The sequence below is a fragment of the Physeter macrocephalus genome, chromosome 15 (genome assembly GCF_002837175.3).
Source record: "Physeter macrocephalus isolate SW-GA chromosome 15, ASM283717v5, whole genome shotgun sequence".
NCBI lineage: Eukaryota > Metazoa > Chordata > Mammalia > Artiodactyla > Physeteridae > Physeter > Physeter macrocephalus.
The window spans coordinates 4,964,407-4,990,879 of NC_041228.1; the positions used below are offsets into that span (position 1 = coordinate 4,964,407).

Sequence of the window (26,473 nt, forward strand, 5' to 3'; positions counted from 1 at the left end):
TCTCTCTCTTTCTTTCTTTCTTTCCTTCCTTCCTTCTCTCTCTCTTTCAGCTTTAATGAGGTATAATTAATACACTAATAATTGCATATATTTAATATGTACATCTTGATAAGTTTGGACACATGTGTACACTTGTTATATCATCACCACAACCAAGATACTAAACATAGTGCATTTAAAATTTCTCTTGTGTTCTTGTGATTACACGTGTGTGTGTGTGTGTGTAAGTGTGTGTGTTTTGGTAAGAACACAACATGAGACCTATCCTATTAACATATTTTAAAGTGCATAATACCATATTGATAACTGTAGTCCTGTGTTCACAGATCTCTAGAACTTATTCATCCTGCATAACAGAAACTTTATACCCATTTCTTCCTTCCTCTCAGCCCCTGGCAACCACCATTCTAGTCTCTGCTTCTATGAGTTGGACTATTTTAGATACTTCATAAAGCTTGAATCATATAATATTTGTCTTTCTGTCTTTTCTCTTTGTTGAACAATCTATGCTTTTTCTGATCTCATAGTTTGTTTCACATAATGCCCTACCTTTTTACAATATTCTTCCCAAACATTTGAATATCGATATATCCTTGCCATCACACGTGTATTGTTTAAATGTTACCTCTTAATTGAGATTTCTCTTATCAATCCACCCTCTCCCTACACAACCAGTGACTCTCTATCACATGACCAGATTGCATTTTTAATATAACTGTTAATTTCCATATTAACTCATTGATCGATTGATGGATTGATTGAAGATTGGTATCTTTTCCTTGCCACTAGCATCTAGACTGTATATCGGTACCTAGAACAGTGTATGTTCCAGCAGGATAGACTCATTCAACACTCTGTTGAATGAATAAGCGAATCTGAACAGGATCATACAGATTCATGCGGCCAAACCACCCCATCTTACAGATGGTCAGATGGCCATCCTGAATACTCATCCTGTAAAGGGCCTGGGATTCCACCCCTGTGGCACTGCTCATTCCAGTTCCCCACCATGTTTCTGTAGGTTTTTTTCTTTCTTTTTTTATTCTGCATAATAACTTTCTCATAACACACTGCACTTAGGAAATAGAGATAGCAGTACAGCCTACTTACTATGCCTGAGAGTAATTTTTAGATCTTTAAAATGTTTGTACAAATTTTATAGGAAAATGAGAGCGGGATAGCTAACCTTAGGTTTGGGCTGATGGTGGCTCCCAGGGCCTGGTATTCTGTGGTATTACTACTATAGAAATGTTCATCAATTGTCCTCTTTCTATTCTACCCACCAGTCTCCACATCTTACTGCTTTTCTTTCCTGGGCTGTTTTTTTTCACTAAGCATTTTCTTTTATTCTTGGAAGCCAAATGTGTACATTTCACATGCTTTTCAGAACGGAGGCTGCTGTCTCCCAAAGTGTTTGTCTTTGTATCAATATTGCATTGTTATTAAAAGTGCTCATTCATTTTCTAATCCTTAAATCAGTGATTTCTTTGGGAAACTCTAAGCAAATGTAAATATTTGGAAACACTTTAAAATTTTTGGCACTCTTTCCGTCTGCCTTCTTTAGGATTGCATGTAATATCACTCCATACTCATTACAAATTGGAAATGAAATTGTAGTTATTTAGGGACCTTTTCTTAAAAAAATCTAACCTAGGCTTTGTTCTGGTCCATTCAATCTAATTGAGACTGTGTGTGTATGTATGGTTTTATTTTGTTTATTTTTTGTTTTTGTTTTTGTGAGGGATATGGAGTTTTATACTAAAAGTCAGTGAGATATAATAAATTTAATTATCCTTTATATTTGATTGTTTTTGAAAAATACGTTGAATTTCTTGTACCCATATTTAAAATTGAATGTGAGCTGTATGTGTCCATTAAAATTGAAATAAAGGGAAGGAAAAGGCAGAAAAAATATGGTGATAAGCATATGGTTTCAGAAAAACTCTGAACAAGTTGGAATTTGTTATATCGAATCCTGAATTTTAAAATTCTACACTTCATATCCTCTAAACGTAGAGAAACACCCAGTTTCTTTTCCTACTAATTTTTCTTCTTTTAAGCTTCACCATAATCCTTACCATTACAAATTGGCAAGAGAGATAGAAAGAAGAAGAAGACATAATGCTAATTATTACTAAAATTATACTTAATGATTTGGAAGCTGTTGAGATTTTATTAACTTATAAACTCAATAATGAGAGTTTTCAGGGTTTTTCTGTTCAACTCTGAATTGCTTGCTGTCTCTGTGCTAGGCTCTGGAGGACTCAGTGGACAATCAGGCACAATCTCTCCTCTGAAGATGTTTATATTCCATGGGAGACACAGACAATAAACAGGCAATGCCAACAAAGTTTGATGCGTGCTACAATATGGAAGTTGTCAACAAATATTTAGGGGGCTGTTGATGGACATACTTTCCCTGGAGGAAGTGACATGAAGCTGAAAATTGAAGAATGACTGGGATTTAACCGGGGCGAGGGGAGGGAGTTGGGAAGTGTGGGAAGATCTGGGCAGAAAGAACCCTGTGTGCAAATATCCAAAGGGAATGGAGATGATGCTATATGTGAGGAAGTGAAAATAACAGACTGACAAGCAGTGGCTGAATTTTCAAATGTGACACAGGTTACCAAAGATTAAAAGGTCTTGTGAGCCAGTTTAAACGGTTGGGATTCTATCATCTGAGAGCACTAGGGAACCCCTGAGGGTTTTTAAGCAAGGGGTGGGAGGCCTTGTACAAGAGTTCCTCTGCTATGAAGTTCCTTTGTCGCTCCAATTCTAGGTCTTGATACTTAATGTCAAGGGTCCTGAAAATATGACACAGAAGGCAATGGATAGGAAAACATGTACCTCCTCCTAGCATGGGAGGATGGTGAGATGGTTAAAACACAGACCTGTAGGCAGAGGGCCTGGGAACAAATCTTACCATGTGTCTATGGGTGAGTTGCTTTATCTCATTGCCCCAGTGTCTTCATTTGTAAAAGAGGGTGTTTAATAGTGCCCTAATTCATAAAATCCCAGGACTGTCAAATCATGCTGTAATTTGCACAACTCAAGGGGTTTTATTCACCTCACAAACTTTATGACTGAGTTGATATAAGGATTAAGTGGGTTGGTATATTGAATGGGCTTAGATCAGAGCCTGGCCCACAGGGAGTGATAGGTAAGTGCTAGCTATTTATCATGACTAAGGTACTAGGTCTTAATCAACATAACTTTTATGACCATAGCCTTAGGCCCACCCCTGGCATTCAGAGGGCACGGACCAAAGGTGCCAAGAGAGGTCTCAGACTAGTGCCTTTTCTTTGACTCCGGGTACCATCCTATCTCATGTCAGTGAGCATACTCACTGACAAGCGATCACATCTACCCAACCCAAGCTCCACTCTCAGCGCTCCAGTATTTGAAAGCGAACACCTTTTTCTACCCCTCAAGCTAAAAAGTACATACACCTATGGGGTAGTCTGTCTTTTGAAGAAAAGAGTTTTAGAAGGTGACGCACAGAGGCCTAGGAGTGGGCTTGTAGCTGTTAGGGATTTCAGAGACCTGGGTCTCCAGACAGTGATTCAAAAGGAGGAAGTGAGTTCTCAGTAGGTGTGGACATACACCCCATGGCTCCATGGACCCCTCGCCCTGTGGGTGCAGCACAGCTGCTGAAGGATAGAGGGGGCCCTGAAGTACCTCGAATAGTCACGTTTGAGGAATATCACCTTCCCAATTCCTTCTAGGCTCTTATACTCTGATGATCTTAAAATACAAGACAGAGACAAATCTAAATTTCATCACCATGATGGGCAAGAAGGAGACTCCTGGGAGGTAGGGAGAACATTCTGTCACTAGGAGTCCACCCTCCTTCCTTTGGTTAAAGCCCCTTTGAGGGCTTCATAGCTCTATTTCGACACCTACACGGAGGCAAGGAGAGCCATGAAAAATGCAATATCTCAATTTCATACAATACATTACTCCTAGGTTTGATAAAACTCTAATGGAGTGTGCACAGGTAACTAGGCTTACACAGAACCAGAACCCACCCAGGCTTTGGAGCCAAACCAACCTCACTTTAAATCTCAGCTCTGCTCCTTATTAGCTGATGAGGTTTTGCACCTGAGTATCATTTTCTTCATCCGTGGAAAGTGAATATAATACTTATCTCTTAATATTTGTGAGAATACAGACAATCACAAATCTCAAGCGTCAATCACACGGTAAGGAGGTCATTAAAATCATATTCTTACCACTTCCACATTTTTCTTACCAGTGGAAGAGCAAGTAATTTAGGGACCCACATTATTTAACCCAGAATGCAAACTCTCTACTTGTGGCCCTTGGACCAGATCCTGTCATTTATACAAGTTGAATTGCTCAGAGCTCCTTAAATACCCCTACCGTGGCTTTGGCTCCTGACCCTTCAGTCATCCATTCTTGGGTGCTCCCCAGTAGCTAGTCCCATGGCACCCTAACACCTGCTCCTTCTGTGTTGATAGAACCCGCTTCTTGTTCAGCTACCGTGTTCTTCATAGGAGGTGTACCCAGCCCCGGTGGGAAATCTTAGAGTCAATAATAACAGCTCCATTTCCACTTCCTGCATTTGATTTAAAGATGGGCATATGGCATAAATCCAACCAATAGACATGAAGCACTTTCCTTGATCTTTAAAGAAGGCTCAAGGCTATGGTTTTACTCCCCAGGCATTGAGGTGTATTTGTGTAATGATATGAGGCTAGGAGCTACTGCAGTGTCCAGTAAATGAGGGAGGAAGGGCCCAAGGTCAAAAGCCAAACTTCTTGATTTTAATCTAAATAGGAAGTGCTCAAACTCTGGTTTCTTGTTCTGTTTAAAAAACAAAACAAAACAAAACACCTCTTCTTAATAAATCATTTGGGTTGAAATCAACACTTCCTAACCTTTGATCACATTCTTGTCTCTTATTGAAAAAGCCCCTGCTTCTTTCCTAGTTGTTAGGACCAGCTTAATTATGTTCTTGGCTGTTTTTGGTTGTTTTGGTTTTGTTTTTGTATTCTTGGATTCCATCCGCTGCCATCCAAGCTCCATTTAATTAATTAGTTCCATCCTTACATTCCACTGGGCAATAATCATACTTCCATTGTGAGATTTTTGGAGAAAGCCATTCCCAAGCTAAACTGTAAGGTCTCATATCAGAGGCTATTCTTATTCAGCCTCTAATCAGAGGAGCCTAATAGAGAATATGGTTTGCGGTGTAGACCCACCATCCACCTCTGAAACAGTATTCAACCAGCGCCAGTCTGAGGCATGCACAAGGAGAAGCATGACAGTTAATCTAACTAAGCTTGGAAGAGCATGGTCTCTCTTTCACTAAAAAGCAAAATTAAAGCCTCAATCAATGAACACTCTGAGGCTCTGGGTACATCTCTGAAAAAAGTATTGACTTAAGGTGTTTGAGGGTCTAGTTAAGTGAAATTGTTGCAGTGATGATTGTGGAATAGTATGGTTTTAGATATTTAAATAAATCACTCCATTTTTATTTTCCCACCAAGTTACTCACCATTTGAGATTCTTCCATGACTCAGTCCCTCTTCTAAATCCAAGGGTTACCTAGAATAAAAGGGAATTGGAAATTCATCAGGCAGAAAATATAATAAAAATGTGTTTGCACAACAGAGATATGTACAAGTTAATAATAGAAACAGAGAGAATATTGAATCTGAGTCTTTAAACTATAAATACATGGAATAATAAAAACAATGTATTTTCTTTTAAACATTTGATATCACCTATGGGAAGCCTGCCTATTTAGACAGTAATACCAAGATCAAGGAAATGTAGTCAAAACAAGGCTCGTCCTGGTGTCAATGTACCCCCAAAGTATAAGCAACCCTTAAAAGCTTTATGAGACCCCTCGTATGTCAAAACCAAGAATGGGATAAAACAATCTAAGAGATTAAACTTCCCTCCATCCAATGTAAAATCTTATCATGGCACTCAGATTTAAGATGTAAGAGCTTTGTTTCAATAGTTTCAGAGGAACACACCCACATAAATGACCCTTCTAGCAAAGATTTCAGGTTCTCTTTGCTAAATGTTCAGATTCCTTTTTCTCCTCCTTCTTCCTTAAGGATGAGGTAATCGAGAGATTGTTCCTTGTTCATATGGCCTTTGCTATTCTCAGTTCCTGCTTCAGCAAGGAATCCAAGAAGTGATTTGCATAAGTCCTGCATAATCTACTTCTGAGAAATACACTATTGATGTTTTCTTTAAAACTCTGTTTTTTCTGCCCTCTTGCATATTCCCTGCAATGCATCAGAAGTCTGAATCAGAATGATCAAAGTGATAGCCTAGAATATAGGTACTAGAAATACACTTTGTTTTCTACTTTCCACTTGATTTTTTTTTTTCTTTTGCCAGTGAAGCTCCAATTCTGGTTATGCAACAGTGTAAGTTCTCTCCATTCTCCAAGGAGTGTTACAGGTGTCTCCAAATACACCTGAACCAAATGCTTAGGCTCTTTGAACCCTGTGAGGAGAATACCATATAGATCTCTAGGAGAAACGGTGCCACAAAAAAGAAAACAAATTAAATTAAAAATAAGATAGTATATGCGACATCTGGTGGTTTGATAACTAATAAAACATTTTAAATTCTGTGGATTTCAAAATAAAGAATACATTTTAGAATAAAAGAATAGGTACAATTGGCTTTTGATGCATTCAAAGTAACCTTCGGATCAGTAGGACAATTTGTGTATCTAAGAGCGTAAAAGTTGTACTCTGACTCAAGATTTCAGCAAGTATGAATAGGATGTAAAAATTCTGACCACCTCCATGTGAAACAGTGAGCACATTTTTTTCTCTTCTATTATTCTCAAGTGGCTATTAGTGAAAACTACCGCCAAATGAATACCCCTAATGGTCGGTAAACATTTAATGAACATCTACGGTGAGAGTCTCCTACTAGGTATCAACAAACTGCTGCTACACACATCTGTTCTAAGGTTTGCATTAAGGCAAATCCTAGCCTAAGAACTTTTGTGGCAACAAAAAGCATTTGTCCGACCAGCCAAAATATTTTGTATTTATTTATAAGATTGTTATTAGTCAAAACAATTTAAATTTGTCCCCTGAAGTTTGCTGTATGGTTTACCTTAGTAGCACTCAGTTATTTTTATTGATTTTTTTTAACATCTTTATTGGAATATAATTGCTCTACAATGGTGTGTTAGTTTCTGCTGTATAACAAAGTGAATCAGCTATACGTATACACATATCCCCATACCTCCTCCCTCTTGCGTCTCCCTCCCACCCTCCCTATCCCACCCCTCTAGGTGGTCACAAATCAGTTATTTTTAACTGTCTGATGGAGGCAGTAAGCTGCCAAAAGCATGTATGCTTCACGTTCAGTATTTGATGACTCTCTGTACTAGACACAGGGAGGGGAAATAAAAAGAAAAATGCTTTCGTGTGTGCGTGTATTCAAGACAGGGAAGAATTGAGTACTTAACTCGTACCAGTTTCTGGTCTAATAATATCAGTTCCCCTTATACAGCAACCCCATGAATAGGTACTATTAATATTTTTTTGTTGTTTTCTTTTGTTCTACAAATGATGGAAAATAAAGCTTAGTAAGGCTCAGTGATCTGTCCAAGATTGCAAGGCATATAAACGATGAAGCCAGGACGTGGAATTAGGCCGACTCCAGAGCCCACAAATAAACATGAGAATTAAATGTACCTAGTGCTACCCATTATGCTCTAGTCAGGTGGAGTTTAGGAAGGTTAAGAAATCTGTATTTCTAGCACCATCGACATTTCAGACACATATATTATTACTAAATGCATACTATGCATCACAGACTGTGATGATGGTAAACTGAGTACATCTCCATCCATGTCCTCAAGGATCACCCAACAGGTGAAAGATACATAAACATATAATTACACCCATGTCCCTGATGTATCTTGCCCAAGACCATGAAACTGTCCTCTGACTTCCCCGGACCCACCTCCACCCTCCTCTTTTCCACCAGTTGCTTTCAAGGGTAGCGATCTGTCAGGAATGGTCCTACTGTGAATGATACATTTGTTCTCTGCTTTATTTTGCAAACTCAAGCACATACCTTAAACTTTCCCAGCCCAGTGCTCTCATCCGTAAAGTGGAAACAATCACACTCACCCAGCCTCCCAGGGCCAAGGTGAGAATCGGTTAGCTGATATTGGCAGATTGTTTTAGAGATGTTAAAGAATTGGGTTTTTAAGTCTGCCCAGTGGTGTAACAAAATGACACAAAACCAGAAAGCAGACCAAACCATTCTTTGGAGCCCTTGCCTGAATGGTTGGACAGCCAAAGAGATAAAAACACAATGATAATGAAGAGAATAAAGTCTAAGCCAGGGCAAGAAATTGCATCATCACTGGGGTGAGTGAGGAGGGACTTCGGTGGTGTCCACCCAAAGAAGGAGAGCGGGATGTAAAGGAGAATGGAGGCCCGTGAGGAGGAAGGGCGACTGAACCCGGGACTAATCACCCTGACTCAACGCCTTGTGGATTCAGCAAACGTTCTCCTGCTACATCTCAGCCCAGACCCTCATCTTCCTTCCCCCGGAGATGCTGCCCAAGTTCTTTTCTAAATGCCTAGTTTCCTACTTTCCTTTTCTCTCTCTCTAATAGTATATGGAAGCAGGAAAGCTAGGACTAAAAGAAAATAATTGGATATGTTGAGGAAAATCCTTTATTTGGTTAGTTGAGAACAAAATCATCCCGGCGTTTTTCTTTTGGCATCCAAGGCACTCACAAGAGGCCTGGCATGAGAGCGAGATGAAAAAGAGTAGGTCGGTGGGGAGAGAGATGTAGGAAAGGCTCATTTGAGGGGTCACTGAGTTTAAGCTTTTACAATGAGGAGTCATAAAATCAAAGACCTCTCTGGGCGATCAGAAAGCAAACTTTGCATTTTTAGTATTACAGGGAAACTACAGAAGAGAGAGGCTCGTGAAACAAGAGGAACTCTCTGAACTTTTAAACAATCTGAAACTCACATGCCTGTAAAGTTACTGTAAGACACAGAAGATAAAGGAGCAGGAGAGCATTCCACAGACAAAGCCAGTGTGTCAGAAAGATCCAAACTGTAACACACTATTTCAAAACAGGCTAAAGCACATCAAGAAATGCATACAAGATGTGCAGGGCAATGTATGTCAGAATTTATGAAAACCTCAGAAATTAGGTGACAGAACTCATGAAAGAATGATAAATAACAGGACATCATTTTTGCAATGAAGAGATGAACACAAAGAAAATAAACATCATAAATAATACCTGAAGAGTTATAATAGTGAAAAAGTAGAAAATGTTTCAAACTGCCCCAAAAGGGGCAGTTCTCAAGGATCTGCTATCGGGCTGTCCTGGGCCATTGCTGAGCCCGGCCTCCTGTGCTCACCCAGCTCAACCTGCTTGTCCAGGGAAAGAGAAGCCTGCTGTTTCGGGGCCTCCCAAGGTCTGCTGTGCAAATTGCCTGTGAGATACATGCTGATGAGTAAAGGCTTCTCCTGCGTCTGGAGGAGGAGACTGGAGATGGCTGGTCTGGGGGGACCATGGCATGATGGACAGCCGCTGGGGGCCTGAGGATGGGGTTGGCAGTGCTGACAGCAGCCGGCAGGGGTCACGTTACACGGCCAACGTGCCTCTGTTCACAAGGGCGGCAAACACCACGCAGGGGGACTGCTAGGCAGAAACAGGGCAGGAAGGAATGCTCAGTCACAGGCCCCATCTCCCAGGCATTTCGTGAGGAAGTGACTGATGAGGTATACAGGAGGGACCGTCCGGCTCCTGGTACCCAAAGTGGATGCTCAGGGAATTGCGATGGGGGATGCTGACTGGCTTGAGATCCATGTTTCTTTACCTGTGGGGGAAACTCACACATGCCATTCATGCCTGAGGGGTCTTCATGGACAGTCCCTTTTGTGACTCAGCTGAGGACAACGTCCTGTCTGAAATAACTTCAGAAAGACTTGCACGTAGAATGACGTCTTCCATTGTGTAACGTTTATCAGATGTTCCAGGAAGGGGGGATGGAAGGGACAGAAAGGAGAGGAGCAAAACAGCCAAGGGAGGGAAAAACGAGCTCAGGAGGAACAGCAGGAAGAGCATCAACCCGGTGGGTTCCCAGCTCTGCCTCTGGAGGGTGGGTGACTCCGGATAAGTCATGTCTAGACCCTTCACTTCTTCTCCCCCGAAAAACGGGAGCATTGAACCAAATGCTTCCTTTCAGATGAGTCACTGTGTATCTGAGAAAGAGACTATGCTGTTAAGCAGTGCTGGATATTTTGGGGAACTCTTCAGCCCTACAGCGGGTATTCGAGAAAACGTCAATACGTGTTTACTTTTTATTTTCTTCTTTACTGAAGTATAGTTGTGTGTGTTTACTAGCTCCTGGCTTTGTAACTCCATCCTGGCTGATTAGCCCATGCGTCCAGGATAGAGGGGCACACGCTAGGGATCGCCGTGGGTCTCCGTTTGTACGTTGCTGAGATTTGCAGAATCACGTGGCTATGGAAAGAAGCTCTGTCCCTCTCTTCTCTGTTTCTGTGTGTTCCCTGGCCGACCTTCGAGTCTCACGCCAAAGATTTCGGGTGCCTACGTCAGGGATCACTGAGGTTTACATTCGTGTTCTGATTCTTCACGCTCGTGAAGCGCCTCACTGCAGTGATTTACAAAGCTATTGCTGCACAGCGATGTTCGCAGCTCTACAGAATTGCCTTGGAGGCGTGTTCATCTTTGCAGAATATTTACTGTTTCCTAGGGCAGAACATCTCTCGGAGCTATCTCCTCGCTACAACCCCTCTCCCAAGGGTGCGGTTTGGACGGCAGCCTTCGTTCTTTCCGTCCTGGACCACGACTAAAGAGTCTAAGCCCTTCTCAATAATGCATCTTGCGCCTCTCTACTGCTGTTCATCACTGCTTCTAGAAGGATTGTGTTTATTCCTGAAATGAAAACACAGCCCTGCACAACTATTTTGCTTAAAATACTTCAGTGACTCCAACTTGCCTTTAGGAGTCCTCCAAATACCTGCCGATATAAGTAAATTCTAGATTAATAAGAACGTTAGTAGCAAACAAATAGTGAAGAGCTAATTCTGTGCCAGTGTTCTGAGTGGTTTATACACATTAACTTACTTGAAAACATCAGGATGCCTTTATCTGCTTCTGGTATTAGGGCGGTGCTGGCCTCAGATATTACGTTAGAAAATGGCTCCTCTGCTTCTAATATCTGAAGAGATTGTGAAGAATTGGTACAATTTCTTTCTTAAATGTTTGGTAAAATTCACCAGTGAAATCATCTGGGCCTGGTGCTTTCTTTTTGAAAAAAAAAACCAAAAACATTATCAATTCAATTTATTAATATTAGCTATTTCTCCTTGTGTGAGTTTTAGTAGCTTGCATCTTTCAAAGAATTAGCCCATTTCATCTAAGTTTTCAGGTTATGGGTATTAGAGGCACTTACAGTATTCCTTCACTATCGTTCTGTTGTCCTTGGGATCGGTGGTGATGAATGCCTTTTCAAACTCTGATATTAGCAATTTGTATTTTCTTTCTTTTTTTTTTTTCTTGGTTAAGCCTGGCTAGGTGTATCGATTTTTTCTATACCCAGGAGTTCATTGAAACTACCATTTAAGAATTCCTACAAGTTTCGGCTCCACTAGCTTCTGCTCTGATTAAGCAAATCTCAGTTGTGAATCTGAATTCACTTATCTTTCCAGAGTTCATGGTGGTAATTTGCTCTGCAGCCTCAGTCCCTGATGGGTCCAAGATAAGTTTTTGATTTTCAGTTTCTTTAAGATTTTGCTGTTTGGGGGACAGGAGCAGTAACTGCCAAGCACTTTACATGTTGGAGCTGGAACTGAAGTTTTACCTGCTTTAACTATTTTCAACAAATTTTGCTTTCTTCGATTTTCACTTTTGTTCAATTGTAAATATTTTCTAATTTCCCATGTGACTTCTTCGTGTTATTTTTTGAAGTATATTGTTTAATTTGCAAACTTAGGATTTTTTTTTTTGTGGTATGCGGGCCTTCCTCTGTTTTGGCCTCTCCCGTTGCGGAGCACAGGCTCCGGACGCGCAGGCTCAGCGGCCGTGGCTCACGGGCCCAGCCGCTCCGCGGCACGTGGGGTCCTCCCGGACCGGGGCGCGACCCCGCGTCCCCTGCATCGGCAGGCGGCCGCGCAACCACTGCGCCACCAGGGAAGCCCCAAACTTAGGATTTTTTTGCAGCTCTCTTTCTGTTATTGATTTCTAGTTTCATTCCATTAGGGTCAGAGAGCATACTTTGTATGATTTCAAATATTTTAAATTTTCGCAAGTTTGTTTCATGGCCCTCAGTATTGTCATTCTTGATGGACGTCTCACATGCAATTAAATAATGTGTATTCTGCTATTGTCGGGTCGAGTTTTCTATGAATACACATTAGGTCAATTTAGTTGGTCCTATTTCTCAGCTTTCTCTTTTTGTACTGATTTCCACCAACATGTTCTCTCAATTGCGGACAGGAGTGTTAACAGCGCCCGTATGTAATTCTGGACATTCGTCCTTTGCGCCTCTCAGTTCCATGCATCATGTTTAAGGAAGCTCTGCTTTTAGGTTCATATATGTTTAGGATTATTTTTCTTTTTTTGCTTATTTACCCATTTATCATTTGGTTATTATTATTATGAAAGTCCTTCCTTATTGTGGTAATCATACTGCTTCAGGAGTCTCTTTTTCAAATTTATATAGCCATTCTAGCTTGCTTTGGATTATTATCTGCATGTTATATCATTCTTCATTTTATTTTAATGTATGTTTCACTTACAAAAATGAAAAGCATTCCGTTCATCAGAAAACTTAAAAAAACTGAAAAGATAGCATACAAACTGGCATATAACATAAATATATATGTGTATGTATATATCCTCAGTATACATATAGGATGGTGTAGCTTTGGTTCTATCTGTAATAACTCCCTGCTAGAGTAAGCAAACCATAGCATAAAATAGCAATATACTTTGAAGGCCTATTTACGATTTTTCCAAACTTTCAAATATGAATTTAATAATAATCATAATGTAATGGTGATAATAACAATGACAATAATAATGCTGATAATGGCCAAATTTTCTTAAATTTACTAAGTCTTAATAATAAGTTCTTTACCTATGTAATGTAATTTAATCATTGTAAGAATCCTCTGAGTTACATTCCTCTATTGACCCCATTTCATAGCTTGTGGTAGGCAAAGTTCCAACGATGCCCCCCACCAAGAATCTATTTTTCTGATTACCCAATCAAACCATAAATGAGGTACTGCTGTGAAGAGATTTTACAGATGTAATTAAGATTATTCATCAGTTGACATAAAAATAGAGGAATTTTCAGGCAGGCCTGACCTAATCATATGAGCCCTAAAATCATGGGATTTTCTTTGGATGTGGTAGAAGAAGAAGGCATAAAGGGAAGTCAGAGAGATTTGAAACAGGATAGGACTGGATGTGCCATGGCCGGTTTGTGAGAAGGAATGTGAATGGTCTTTAGGAAAACAGAGGAACCTTCAGTGGACAGCCAGTGACCTCAGGAAAAAGAGGCTTCAGTCCTACAATCACTAGGATCTGGCTTCTGTCAATACCCTGAATGAGCTTGGAAGTGAGTTGCTCCCCAGAGCCTCCAGATAAGAGCTTAGCCATTCAATATCCTGCTTTTGGCTTTTCAAGACTCCAAGCAGAGTCCAGTTGAACTGACTCTTTTTTTTTCTTTTTTTAATTAATTAATTTATTTTTGGCTGCATTGGGTCTTCGTTGCTGTGCGCAGGCCCTCTCTAGTTGCGGCGAGTGGGGTTAGGGTGCATGGGCTCCTCATTGCGGTGGCTTCTCCTCTTGCTGAGCACGGGCTGTAGGCACGTGGACTTCAGTAGTTGTGGCATGCAGGCTCAGTAGTTGTGTCTCATGGGCTCTAGAGCGCATGCTCAGAAGTTGTGGCGCACGGGCTTAGTTGCTCCGTGGCACGTGGGATCTTCCTGGACCAGGGCTCGAACCCATGCCCCCTGCATCGGTAGGCAGATTCTTAACCACTACGCCACCAGGGAAGTCCCAGCTCATCTACAGAACTGAGATTTAATAAACAGATGTTGCTTTAAGCTGCTAAGCTTGTGGTGATTTGCTACACATCAAGAGAAAACTAATACGTGGTTAAAACAGAAAGATTGCATAACTTCCCAGTTCGGTCTGACTCAAAAACTTTTACATTCTACCACTATGCTAATGTAAAAAATACCTTTCCCCTTTCTTGCCACACATTTAAACTCCTTTCTCTTGTCTAAATACCAAATTCCCTCCTTTTGTCATCATTAAAAACCATTTATAGTTCTTTGCATTCTCTGAAGTATCTAGCACCACACAAGCACATAACTGGAAGTCAAGAAAGGAAAAAGTCTCATTAAACTGATTTAGATTCTTAAATTTGATGCATTTCATATCCCCCTCAGATCTTAGCTGAAAAAGATTTTAATGAAGCTTGCATAAATCAGAGTGGCGTTATATGGTCTAATAGTTAACTAATCCTTAATTGTGCAGTACTTTGAAATTTAATGACCATTATAGAGAATTCCATCAGGATTAAAATGAACCAGGATAGAAGAAGAATTAGAAGAATGCACATTGCTGATGCCCAAAGTGGCATTTTTGTGGCTACCTCCCTTTGGGAGATTTTGCAGTAAAATTAAAATTGGGTCTATTGTTCAATTCTTTGATATTTTCTTTTCCTTTTGTTTGCTGACTTGAATTGTCATTTGTTGATGAATGGAACAATAGGTATAAATCAATCAAGATTTTTCCATATACAAGTGCAGAAGGTCTAGAAAACAAAGGACAAGGAAGGAGAAAAAACCTAACTTGATCTCCTGACAAAAAGGCCTCTGAAACAGAGGGATCATGTAAAACAACAACACTCAATACCTAACAGGGTTTAATCATTTTACTTCATAATATACATTGCTTGAAAGTTCATAGAAACACTGCAAAATCATAATCAGATTCATCAATCTTTTACTGAGTCCTCTCATGGACCAAGTAACTGTGTTTCATACATTATCTAATTTCCTTTTCAATATTTCTATACAGCAAGCAAAGCAGGTATTTTTTCCCCCAATTTACAAATTAGAAAACAGATACTCAAAATGCTCACGCAGCTTTCTCAAATGCCAGAGACTTATTTGTACCATATTACGGCACAGTAGCATTAAGCCAGATGTCAAGTAATATTTCAATGACTATTTTATGACATCAGTATAGACATCATACAAAAGTCTGAATTGAAAAAATAATCACTGCCCCCAAATCAGTTATCTTTACATGTTGAGGAACCATATTTACCAAACGCAAAATAGAAGTATACAATAGAACAATGAGACAGAATATTTGAAATCTCAATGATCCAGAATATACAAGAAATATAAATCATTAAATAATATGCATAGCTACTATGGATGATGAAAATGGACACCTTTATAATTCAGAGAGTTTGACAAATGAAAGCAACTCATATGGATGCTCTGATATACAGAAAGTGTTCTTAGAAATAGACGTACTAGCCCTTGAGCTGGGAATATGACCATCTCTAGCTTAATGAGTTGTTTTAGATATATAATGAAAGATCATTTCAATAAGGAGCAGGCTGGTAAACATGAGTCCAAGTGACAGAATCCAGTTGGTGCTGTGTATTCTGAGGCTGAGACAGGGAACAGCCAACAAGCCTGCTCAGCCAGTGGCAGCTTCTCTCTACATCGGGGATCTACATGCGAAGGTCATGAGTGGTGAGGTGCCATCCCAGTGAATTCTACTCTGAATTCACACACTTGCCAAGCCAGAAGCTGTTATTAAAATGACACCCTAATAGATTTGCTTTTAAGAAGAAAAGGTTCTGATCAATCAAAACAAATGTCCAGGTTACTTAGCAAAAATAGTCCATTCTTAATAAGTTAATAAACTGGCATCCTGATGTGTATAGCAGTCTCTGTTGAGCTGAGTCACAGAAAGTTTGATTCATTTTTGTTGAAGTGACCAAGTTGAGTTTCTGGATCTCCAAATCTGAGGACGGATCTAGCATGGGCAATAGTTTTTTAAGTCAATTGCACAAACACAAATACCATGTGCCCATCTTTTCTTAAGGATTGGTCAAGAAAGCCACCATTTGCCCAGCAGTGATAGGTTAGATTTTTACACAGCAAATACTTCTCTCTCTCACCAATTGGGGTGGAATATATATCCTTGTCCCACTGACTTTGAGCTTGGCCATGACCTGCTTTGGGTCATGGAATGTGGGGGAACATGACATGGGTAGAGACTATAAACATTTGTATGGTTTCTTGGGTCCTCTTATGTTGCTATGATCCCCCCAAAGGACAAACTTCACGTGGCCACTGCCTCTGCAGGCTGGACTTCAGAATGAGATGTGTGGAATAAAAGCAGGTCTTACCTGTAGCCTATAGACAAGTTCATGGGACTCAGATGAGATCAGACTAGTCCCTGCCAAACAGGGAAGAAAACATGCATTGTTGTAGGTCACTAAGATTTTGAGGTTTTCTGTTAAAATATATATATATATATATATATATATATATATAAAATATATTCTGATGTTCATTTAAATTTTTTGGCCTCTGTACTTTTCTTGACTTGGCCTATTTCCGTTTAGATTACATTTTTGCACAGATCTGACCTCTGGAATCAATGTCATTTACCAGAATGTCATTTCTGTGCCCTGAATTTGGTTTTGGGGCTCAGACTTTTGAGTATTTAGACTCCAGCCACCCATTAGAATCCTCTGCCTTATTTTCAATTTTCTGAAACAAAACGTCAAACTTGCGTCCTGACTGGGGCTGCTTTGTCTCCCCTGCAAAAAGACAAGCAAAGGGGAGGCCTTGGACTCTGGCGGCCCATCAGCGTGAATTCAACTAAGTCAGGACACTCTGGATGCCTGAGGTGACAGCCAGCCTCCTTAGTCTGCTCAGTCCAGACCAGGATACTGCCGGAAAAGGGAGAAGAAAACAGAAACCAGAAAGCCCTAAAATGTTACCTGGGAAGATGTGAGGCAGGGATCATGACCTACGACCTTCCCTTCCACAGCCTCAGAGTCACTGTACTTCTTTAGCCCCAATGATCAGCTTCAAGGCCATGGCCAGCCTCAACCTCTAAACACGATTTGATTTAGGTGAAGTGGAGCAAACTACCTACCCGCTTTCTACCTCTATCCCCCAACTTGCAATTGTTTCTCAACATCGCCTCCTCCATCAACCATTCCAAATGTCCTCATCCAGCACTTTGGCTGTCTAGGAAGTGTATTTAGTGGGCTGATCTGAGCATGATTCTCTGAGGCTGTCATTGTCATCTCATGGGGAGCCATGGTGGCTGTAATTACCCACTTTTATTTGTCCTTGTCTGTAAGAGAATGAGAGCCACTCCAGTGGGTTACCTGGGTTACAGACACACTGGTTAAGCAATGACCTTGGAGAATCGAAGTCATCAGGGTCAGTGACCGCCACCAATAACGTAACCCCAGGTTGTCTGCTGTGTCTTTCACATCCCCTAAATGACAGGGTGTGGTCTGTAGTTTTCAGTTCAGTGCTTCTCTTACCCTGGAGCCTAGTAGGGGCTGTCTCTTATTAAAAACTAAGACCTCTGTCAGCTAAGCCTAAGGTTTCAAGGTTGGGAAGCACAAGCTCCAGAAATGAGATATCGGTGTTTGTTTCTGAGAGGGGCCCATTTACTGTGACCACTTGGAACACAGACCCATGTGTGCCAGCTCTTGGGGCACTGCCTCAAATATATGCCGCTGGGGTGCATATACAGCATCCTGGAACACAGCAGCCCAACATTCTAATGTCCTGTATTTCAGCTGGTCACTTGCCATTGATTTGAAGTACGTGATAATCATGTTCATTGCTGCCTCTCCTTTGTAATAAACTGGGTCCCCAGGTCTGAGTCAGTGTTGGGTGCGATTCTACGCTAACAGATCAGATTTTCTCTAAGTCCTCAGATGGTGGTGGGTGGAGGTACTGTGAGTAGGAACGTCTTTTAGGTAATAGTATCCGTTTAGAAGCACTGTCATTCAGAGCTTTGCCTGCCAGCCCTCCATCCCCCAATGATGCATGAGAGAAGGTGTGAGTTACACGATCTTGTGTTGATGGAGAAGACAAAGCTGTGGTCCTGTGATACCGGAAGCATCCTGCCTCCTCCCAGGTCTTTGCTTCCAGGGAGCTTGTGTTAGTGGGCTCTACAGTGAACTGAATGACAGTGAAGTGTGTCCTTCTCAGATGTTCTGCTGGTGTTTACTGCTGAGGTCTGGCCTCTCAGAGAGGACAGCTGGTAGAGAGAAATGCTGAAACTGCCGAGGTCACTTCTGGTGCGATCTTGCAGCTTGAAAATGCTAGGAAGGAAAACATCCGTAACAGTGTGGTGAGAAAAAACCCTTCACCCCTAAATATGATGACCACGTGAGAAGGAGGTTTGCTCCAAATCCTTGGCAACATCTGCAGCATCTGGTCCTCTCAGCATTTTCTTCTAGTTTACAACAGTTTCCACACTGCAGGAGAGAAACCAGGGTAGCTGGTACGCTCTGGTAGTGAGGAACAAGGGCTCGCTCTGAGAAGGCAGAAGAGGCCCTCCATCTGCGTAACCAAACCTTGCTGTCCAGTTCATGGGATGTGGCCGCCCAGGTGCAAGTGGGGGTGATTTGTTAGACACCTCCTTCCAGAGTGCCCTAAAGTGACCTCAGCCCTGGTGGTCTCATCATCGTCTCCAGTATCCCTTTCCCTCTCCCCCGTCTAGGCCTTTGCACTGCTTGTCATGCTTCTCTCACCCTAAAATGCACACACGCGTTTCACAAAGCAATAGGGACCTCACGATCGCCCGGGAGGTGGATCGCTGCATAGGAGCGTGCCTCGGGAGCAAAGTAAAGTGGGTAGGTTTCACATTTGCAAAGCATTATCCTCATTATACGACCTTCTGTTATCTCACCGTGAACGAGCCGTAGGTAAGGTGACATCTGCCAAGTCCTAAATCCCAATTCTGGCCACCTTCCTTTCTTTCTTTCTTTACTTTTCTTCACAGCACACTAAGAACATCTCTGTTCAACAGACAGGTCTCTGGATGTAGACCCACCTACGGCCAATGTGGCTGTTAACAGTGAAAAGTAGCTTCCCTCATTATCCCCCTCTAGAATAAGGCAAAATCTAGACTCCCCCGAACAAAATTGAAATTAATCAGAGAGCAACATAAAAACTCAACAAGGCTTGTCTGGTTTATCCAGGGACAGAGTGAGACCTCCTAGGTCAAAGGCTGCCTCAGTCGGCTTCCTCCCAGGTAGGGTCTGCTTCCCCCAACACCCCAATACCCTCTATCCCATTACATGGGTATGGATGGGCAAGGTGAAGAGGCCACATTAGGAGGGAGATGTGATGAGTGGGAAGGTTTGAAAACTATTCTAATTTAGGATCTTAAAATGCTTGTGAAAATAACTGCATCCGATCAGAAGTAAGACATTACTCTAATGGCACATGGTGGTTCAAGTGACTAATAAGGTTTGCTGAGATTCACCGGCCACATTTGCTCTCTCTTGCTTTACTTTTCCACAGGTCCATAAGATTGAAGGTTAAATGGTATGATGTGGCCTGGAAGCTATAACAAAATGTCTCAAGGGAAAATCCCAGCATGTTCCAGTCCATTCTTATCTGTGGTCTGTTACAGGTAGCACTGTTTTCACAATTTAAAAGGTTTTATACAGTGAATAAATGAATGAATGAATGAATAGATGCATAAATGCATTGTCAAATAAGATGGGAATCATATTGTGCTATAATAGAAAGCATATATATCTATATCTATATCTATATCTATATATATATATATATATATTTTTTTTTTTTTTTTTCTCTGCTCCTGGTTCCTGGCACAGGGGTCCTAAAACCATTGGAATTTTCTGGGCAACGGTACTGTCTTTTGTTATAATGAGGTGACTCTTGGTGGGCTCCTGGATTAGTGTCAGAATTGAAATAAGTTGTAGGACAGCCAGCTGGTGTCGCAGAGAACTGCTTGGTGTGGGGAATAAACCCACCTGCCTGGTGTCAGAAGCGTGAGTGTGCCAGAGTAGCGTGAGAGGGAAGAAAAGAATTAAGTGTTTGCTTTGCAGGTGTGTGTGTTCGGGTGTGTTTATTGCAGGAAATCTCAGAGCCTTTCAGAGGCATTTATATAAGTATTCAAATGAAGGTTAAAACGCACAGGGTCTTCAACATGGTCCATCGTCCTGTCTCTTGATACGGATGTTGCATGGGACGCACTCAGGAAACCAGTGATGCAGACACAAGAACATCCACTTCGGCCACAATGAGAACTGAGTTTCTACTGAAACTAGGACTCTGTTTCTTTAGCTTTGCCCCAAAAGATAGCCACAGCTTAGGTTATCTTTTTTAAAAAAATATTAGTTTATTTAATTTTAGCAAAAGTAGCGAGTGTATATAATGCATTTGTTCTCATCCTTTATAAAAATGTTCAAATTTCTCCAGCCCTTCTCTACCCCCCAAACACACTAATCACTCTTGTTTTCTTTCAATTAATATTGTCTCCCCCTGTCTACAAGCAAATCTCATTACCGAATGCTAATTTTTAAACCTGCCAATAAAATATTCTTTGATGAGTCTGTCCCTATAATTATTTTCAGGATAATCTGCCATTTAAATATTGGCAAATTGTTGACAATCTCCTTTGCATACCAATGAACTATTCATTGACAATTCTCTGTGGTTGTGTTCTTAGTGCAAGTTTTAAAGTAAATAATGCTGGCTTTATGAGATGACAAATCTGCTGTTGAAATACTTCCATTTTCTCTCTACCAGCTGTCCTCTCTGAGAGGCCAGACGCAATGAATCCCAGGAAGGGGATTATACGGTACCACCTATTCCATTAGGTTATTTTATTTGTAAGCTTGAGTGCAGCCAGTTGTGAGCTTAAATATTATATCGTGGAGCTTATGATTAGAATGCTTTTTGTTATTCATTTTAACCTGCAGAGGTTTAAAATGTATTTCTAATTTAATTTTTTTAAACTGAACACCAAAAGTGATAGCAACTACCATGTTTCTTCAAAGAGTTTCTGGAAAGAAAAATAGTCACTGATTTTGAGTTCAATGCATGCTCTAGTGAGCAAACAACAAATGAAAATCTCTAACTGTTGGCAAATAAAATAGCATCCATTCATTTTGTTGTCAACAAAACCTTTACTATCTGTTACGTGTAAGTTACTGTGTTGTGTGTGTAGATACATGTCTGTGTGTATTCCCGACATAAAATCCAGCATGTAGTTGGTGCTTAATCATTGGAAGTCTTTTTCCCAACACTCTCCTGAGCTAAGATTTTGGGTAAAAGGAGCTGGGGTGTTATTGGAGGTGAGGTCATGCCAGCATTAAGTGTGGAGAGGAGAGACTTTGGATTATTAGCTCTACAGGATTCCAACTAGCAGTAGAAGCAAGCCGATTAAGACACCAACAGCCGGTTCAGAGAAAAGCAAGGCTCGATCTAGGACTGCTTTGCTGCTAACGGGAACGGGGCACTTTTCTTCTTTTATATGGAGTACAATAGTATTTTGATTGTCGTAACTACCTGAAAGGATAGCATTTCAAAAGCAGACCTGTGCCAGGGATACGTCGCCATAATCATCCTTTCAGGTTGCTTGCTCAAGGACTCTTGCTGCAGCAGCTCTGTGACCTACCCAAAAATACTGTTGACCCTCATGTCTGCCCTTACTTGTCTCCTTGTTCTGCTTGGATCCAAGGTCTCATCATTCAAATCATTCTAATATGGCCTACTTCAACCCACTTGCCCTTTTCTTCCTTCTTCACAAAATCCCAATTCTAGATAAAATAAACCTGTGTGCTTGTACTACCAAACTTGTGAACACGACTGGAGAAAATCACACAGCCTAGATGATTGGTTTTGCTTTAATTTTGTGATTTCACACTTCTAACAGACTCTCCGAGTAGCACAGAATACATATTACCCTACTCTCATCATCTTGGTCTCCTACTCTCCAAGATGGGTATTTCACACCTTCTCTTTTTTCCCCAAACTTCCCACTGTAATTCCCGTCTTCACTCTCAGCAGTTGATCTAACTCTATGCTTTGGAAACCAAAGAGAAACACCTCATTTTTGGTGCAGCTGGAGAATTTCTTTAAGGCTAAGTTGCAGGGTTGGCAAAATCCTCTTAACTATTTTCAGGTATTTGCCCATTTCCTTTCCTTCTATTTTACCTTGCCTGTGACAGTGTGGATGCCTAGAATTCTGCAAAGGACAACTTTGTCCATGTTAAGATGTGACTCCTAATCGTAATTAATTATGGGCTGCTGCTGGGCCAATTATCAACTCCCCCATTTTTACTTCTTATATTTTGTATCTTAATCCAGAATTCAGGCAGAAGCCCATGAATCTTGGGGAGGAAAAGAACACAAGGGAATAACACATACAAGGGAACTCAAACTTTTAGAGCAGAATTTGAAGGAGCTGGAGATCCACAAAGAAGACTGGGTAGAGCCAAAATAGTAGCACCCAAATTTCACTCACTGAGTTTTGAGCTAGAGGTGATAAGTTTAAATAAATCACAGAGATCATAAGTTTTAAGTCATATGTACGTATTTGCTATATGTACACTGGATGTGAACATGAATATTGCTTCTACAGAGTGTCTCAGGAAATTCTCTTGTTTACACTGAAGATATTTTATTAAATATAGCCTTAACAGATACTTAAGTTTTGTAATTTTTGTAAGACTAATTTAAAGCAACTGAATTGCAAATGTTAAATTGTTTGTGAGGAAGTTTATGGAATTATGATGTCCATCTTCCCTCCTAAACTCTGACTCAATGAGAATAGAAACAATTCATTCATTTATTCATTTTTACAAAAAGATGTATTTATGAATCTTCTACACTATTTCTGTTGTTTTTTTATTCTAAGCTTTGATATTTAAGATGCAATCAAAACAGATAAAATCATTGTTCTCAAACAGCTTACATTCTGCGGGAAGGTATATATAATAAGCTTATCTCTCTATGTGTTGGTAGATGAGTTTATGTGAACATATTGTGATAACTGCTATGAAGAAAAATAAAACAGGCTCAGGAAAAGGTACTAAAAAGTGTCAGGGATGGGCAACTATTGTATATAGAAATGTCAGCAAAAGCCTCATCAAATAGGCCACATTTGATCAGAGACCTCAGGGAAAGAAAAGAGCAAGCCCAGAAGACGCAAGGTCGAGGTCAAGGCCATAGTAGTGTAAAGACAGGAGGAAGCACGCTGAGCATGCTTGAGGCAAGCAAGACTGGAATAGAGGGGTTGAGAGGGTAAACCAAGGAGGTGAGTTCACAGAGAATTACAGGGGGCAGATCCCGTGGGATTTTGTAGACAACTACAAAGATGTACAGATGCGACGATATGGGAGACTTTTCAGATGCTAAATAACATGATCTGATTTAAGATTTAACTGGATTTCCATACTGGCTGTTGTATCTGCTGTATTGAGTATGAACTGGGGGATGGGAGAGTAAGAGAGGAAGCAGAGAGACCAGCTGGGAGGTTGATGAAATGATGAACTAAAGGTGAGAAAGAATGGGGCTGAGTCAGGATGGTGACAGTGGAGCAAAGTAAGAAGTGGTCAAGTACTGGATGTATTCCAACTTTTTCAAAGGTAGGAGCAACAGATTTTGATGATGTATTGAATGTGGGTGGTAAGAGAAGGCCCCCAAATGGGGTGTCTGCTTATGTGATTAACTGAAGTAAACAAGGCTGGAAGATGTGTTGTCTAGAGATATCTAGTAGGTGGTCGGATGAGAGGCCAAGTGAGTAGTAGGAGTAATAAGTCTAGAGGTCTTTGGGGGGCATATAAACTAGGGATGCTGGACTGGTGGTTGGGATGGTGACCCTAAAACTGGGAGTAAGGTTTGGATTATAGATATACATTTGAGAGTTCTCAGAATTCATAAGATATTTAAAACCACAAAAATGAATGATTCTAACTAGAGTTCAAAAAAAAAAAAAAAAATGAGGCTCAAGGTCTCCTGGAAGTCGAATCTTTCACCATCTTGAACCTAGTAGGTTCTAACCAGTTTCTGTCATATCCTGTTCTTCGTAGTTGTTGTTTCATTCTTTAATGGCTGTGCCCTGCCCCCTTCCATCCTGTCTCAGAAGCAGTGCCTTCTCAAGGCTCTTCCTCTGCTTCCGTACGTTTTAAAACTCCTTCCACTTGATTTCCTAGAAGCCAGTGCTCAAATGAGAATTTCTTCTGTCAGGGGTGTCAGAAACCAAAGTTGTGTATGTAGCAAGTCCAGGCTGCAGTGCAAGATCCTGTCACTTAGATCTCAAGCAGAGCGGGTCCAGCGGTGTCCTGCATGTCTTTGTAATTGCTATGAGGATGACCGTTCCAGGCGGCATCAAGTCCCAAAGGGTACTCATCTCTTTGCCTGTGTTACGTCCAGCCCAGGAGCTAATTTCAACAGGGCCTAAACATTATTTGCTGTTATCTCCAATCTTCTTTCTACTTGTTTTCTTTTTTTATTCAGAGGAGAATTCTCAAGGCCTCAATTAGTGAGAAGAATTACGGTTTAGGGAGAAAGAAACACACATTTACTTCCAATTTCAGCTAGCACCATCACAGGACAATTGAATTGAATATTTTTGACATTGGGCTTTTTCAAAATAAAAGAGGCAAGAAGGGATGAAATCTCTAAGGGGTAAGTATTCATAAAGGACTGAAGAGGTCATAGGCTGGGTTGCTTCAGCACTGGAGCGGGAAAGAGAGCAGGTAGATAAATATGGTGATGGAATCATGGTTTTGTCTTCTCAATATAACAGGTAGAAGCTTACTACCTAAGAGGGAAAATTGGAGGTGGCATTTGAGGATTTAGGGGAGAGAATACATTGTATGATAACCATCTGGGAAAGTGGAAGATTCAATAGACTCTGACGAAATAATATAGGGTTGACAGCAGCACTAACAGCCAACCTCAGTTTAGAAATTATAGAATTGACATGAAACCACAAGCTTAATTCCACTTTTCTTCAGCCACGTTCAGACTTATAGGTGCTGGCAGAGAGTAGTGTAAAGACTTTCATTTCACTAGGGCAATGCTTTATTTTGTGATTTCAGGAGAAAGAGAGGATAGCATATTGAAATGTGATTTAAAAGGATGGTAATAGTGATGGACTATGGACTCTAAGTGGAACTAAATATCAAAGTCAGGTCATAAGCAGTGACAGAAGCAATAAGGGTAAGGTGATGCAATATGGGTCTCTGTGGGATGAAAGAATTGTTGAAATTGGATACCAGAGGACATGAGTTGAAATAATAGGAGGTGCTGGTTAGAAGACGGAAAGTTTGGAAAGCAGTATGCAACTGTTGGTAAGGATGAGGTCGAGGGTATCTATTCGGATGGTTTTCATTGAAGGATGAGTTACACACCATCACTGAAGTTCAAGGGATGCCGGCTTATTGACCTCACGGTGGCAAATGACTTCAACATCATGAACCATAACAGGACTGTGCTACGCCAGCTCTGAGCATCAGTAGGGAGGTGAGGGTAGAGGTCTGCAGGAGGACACAGAGCTCTGGAGACTACTCTCCTCCTGTGCTGATAATGCTGGCTAGATAGAAATAGGGAAATCTTACCAAGGTCACATGGGTGTTTTTGGTTAATGTCTCTCCAATGCCTAATTCTATAGTTTCTAACATCTGGAATTCAATTGCTAAATATTTTTAAATGAATGGATGGATAAAGGAAACAACGAGTTAGACATTAAAGAATACTTTGTCTAATCACACTTCTTGATATTCAGTCTTAATTTTTAGAATCCAATATTATGTATGACAACAATCTTTTTAATGAAGTACAAATGTAAATCTCCCCATTCATATATTTGTTTCATTCATATTCATTCAACTCCAACTGAAGGCCTACTAAGAGGCTGCTGATTGATTGGGCTTGAAAGAGCTCACAGGAGCATCTTAAACATCACTTCTCTGGATACAGAGCAGGTAGTTTCTTCCTCTTTTGTATTAGTTTAGATGAATACACTACAGGCGAGTGAAATTTGCAGTGTACAGTCAAGCCAGCAGAATCCCTTATCTGGCTACTTTGGGAGCTTTTTTACACCTTCCAATTTCTCTCACTGATAGAGTGCTTTCAGAAAGAGAGGCAATTCCAATGTAGGAAGCCAAGGGCAGACATCCCAATGTCCATTATCAAGGGAGCTTGACCAGATAATTAGTTCCGGTCCCTACCTCGGCAACCTCAGGCTAGCTGGATCCCAGCGTTGTTAGCAACAGCAGGTCCCTGCATTCCCTGCTAATTTAGGCTGCAGAAGCTCAGTCACCATCAGTACCATAGCCATTCTCTTTGACATTTACTTGTTTTGCTTCTCCTGGGGTTCTTTCTCTTGCCA

The 26,473-nt window shown here is 40.8% G+C and overlaps 1 long non-coding RNA gene across 1 annotated transcript in view; it reads right to left on the reverse strand.

Moving 5' to 3' along the window:
* Positions 1 to 5,489: 5,489 nt before the first annotated feature.
* LOC129392837 (uncharacterized) overlaps positions 5,490 to 26,473 on the reverse strand; it is a 580,523-nt gene continuing 559,539 nt past the window's right edge. Inside the window, exon 6 of the long non-coding RNA XR_008619476.1 lies at positions 5,490 to 5,571. This is a non-coding gene — a long non-coding RNA (uncharacterized lncRNA). The remainder of the gene's footprint in view (positions 5,572 to 26,473) is intronic.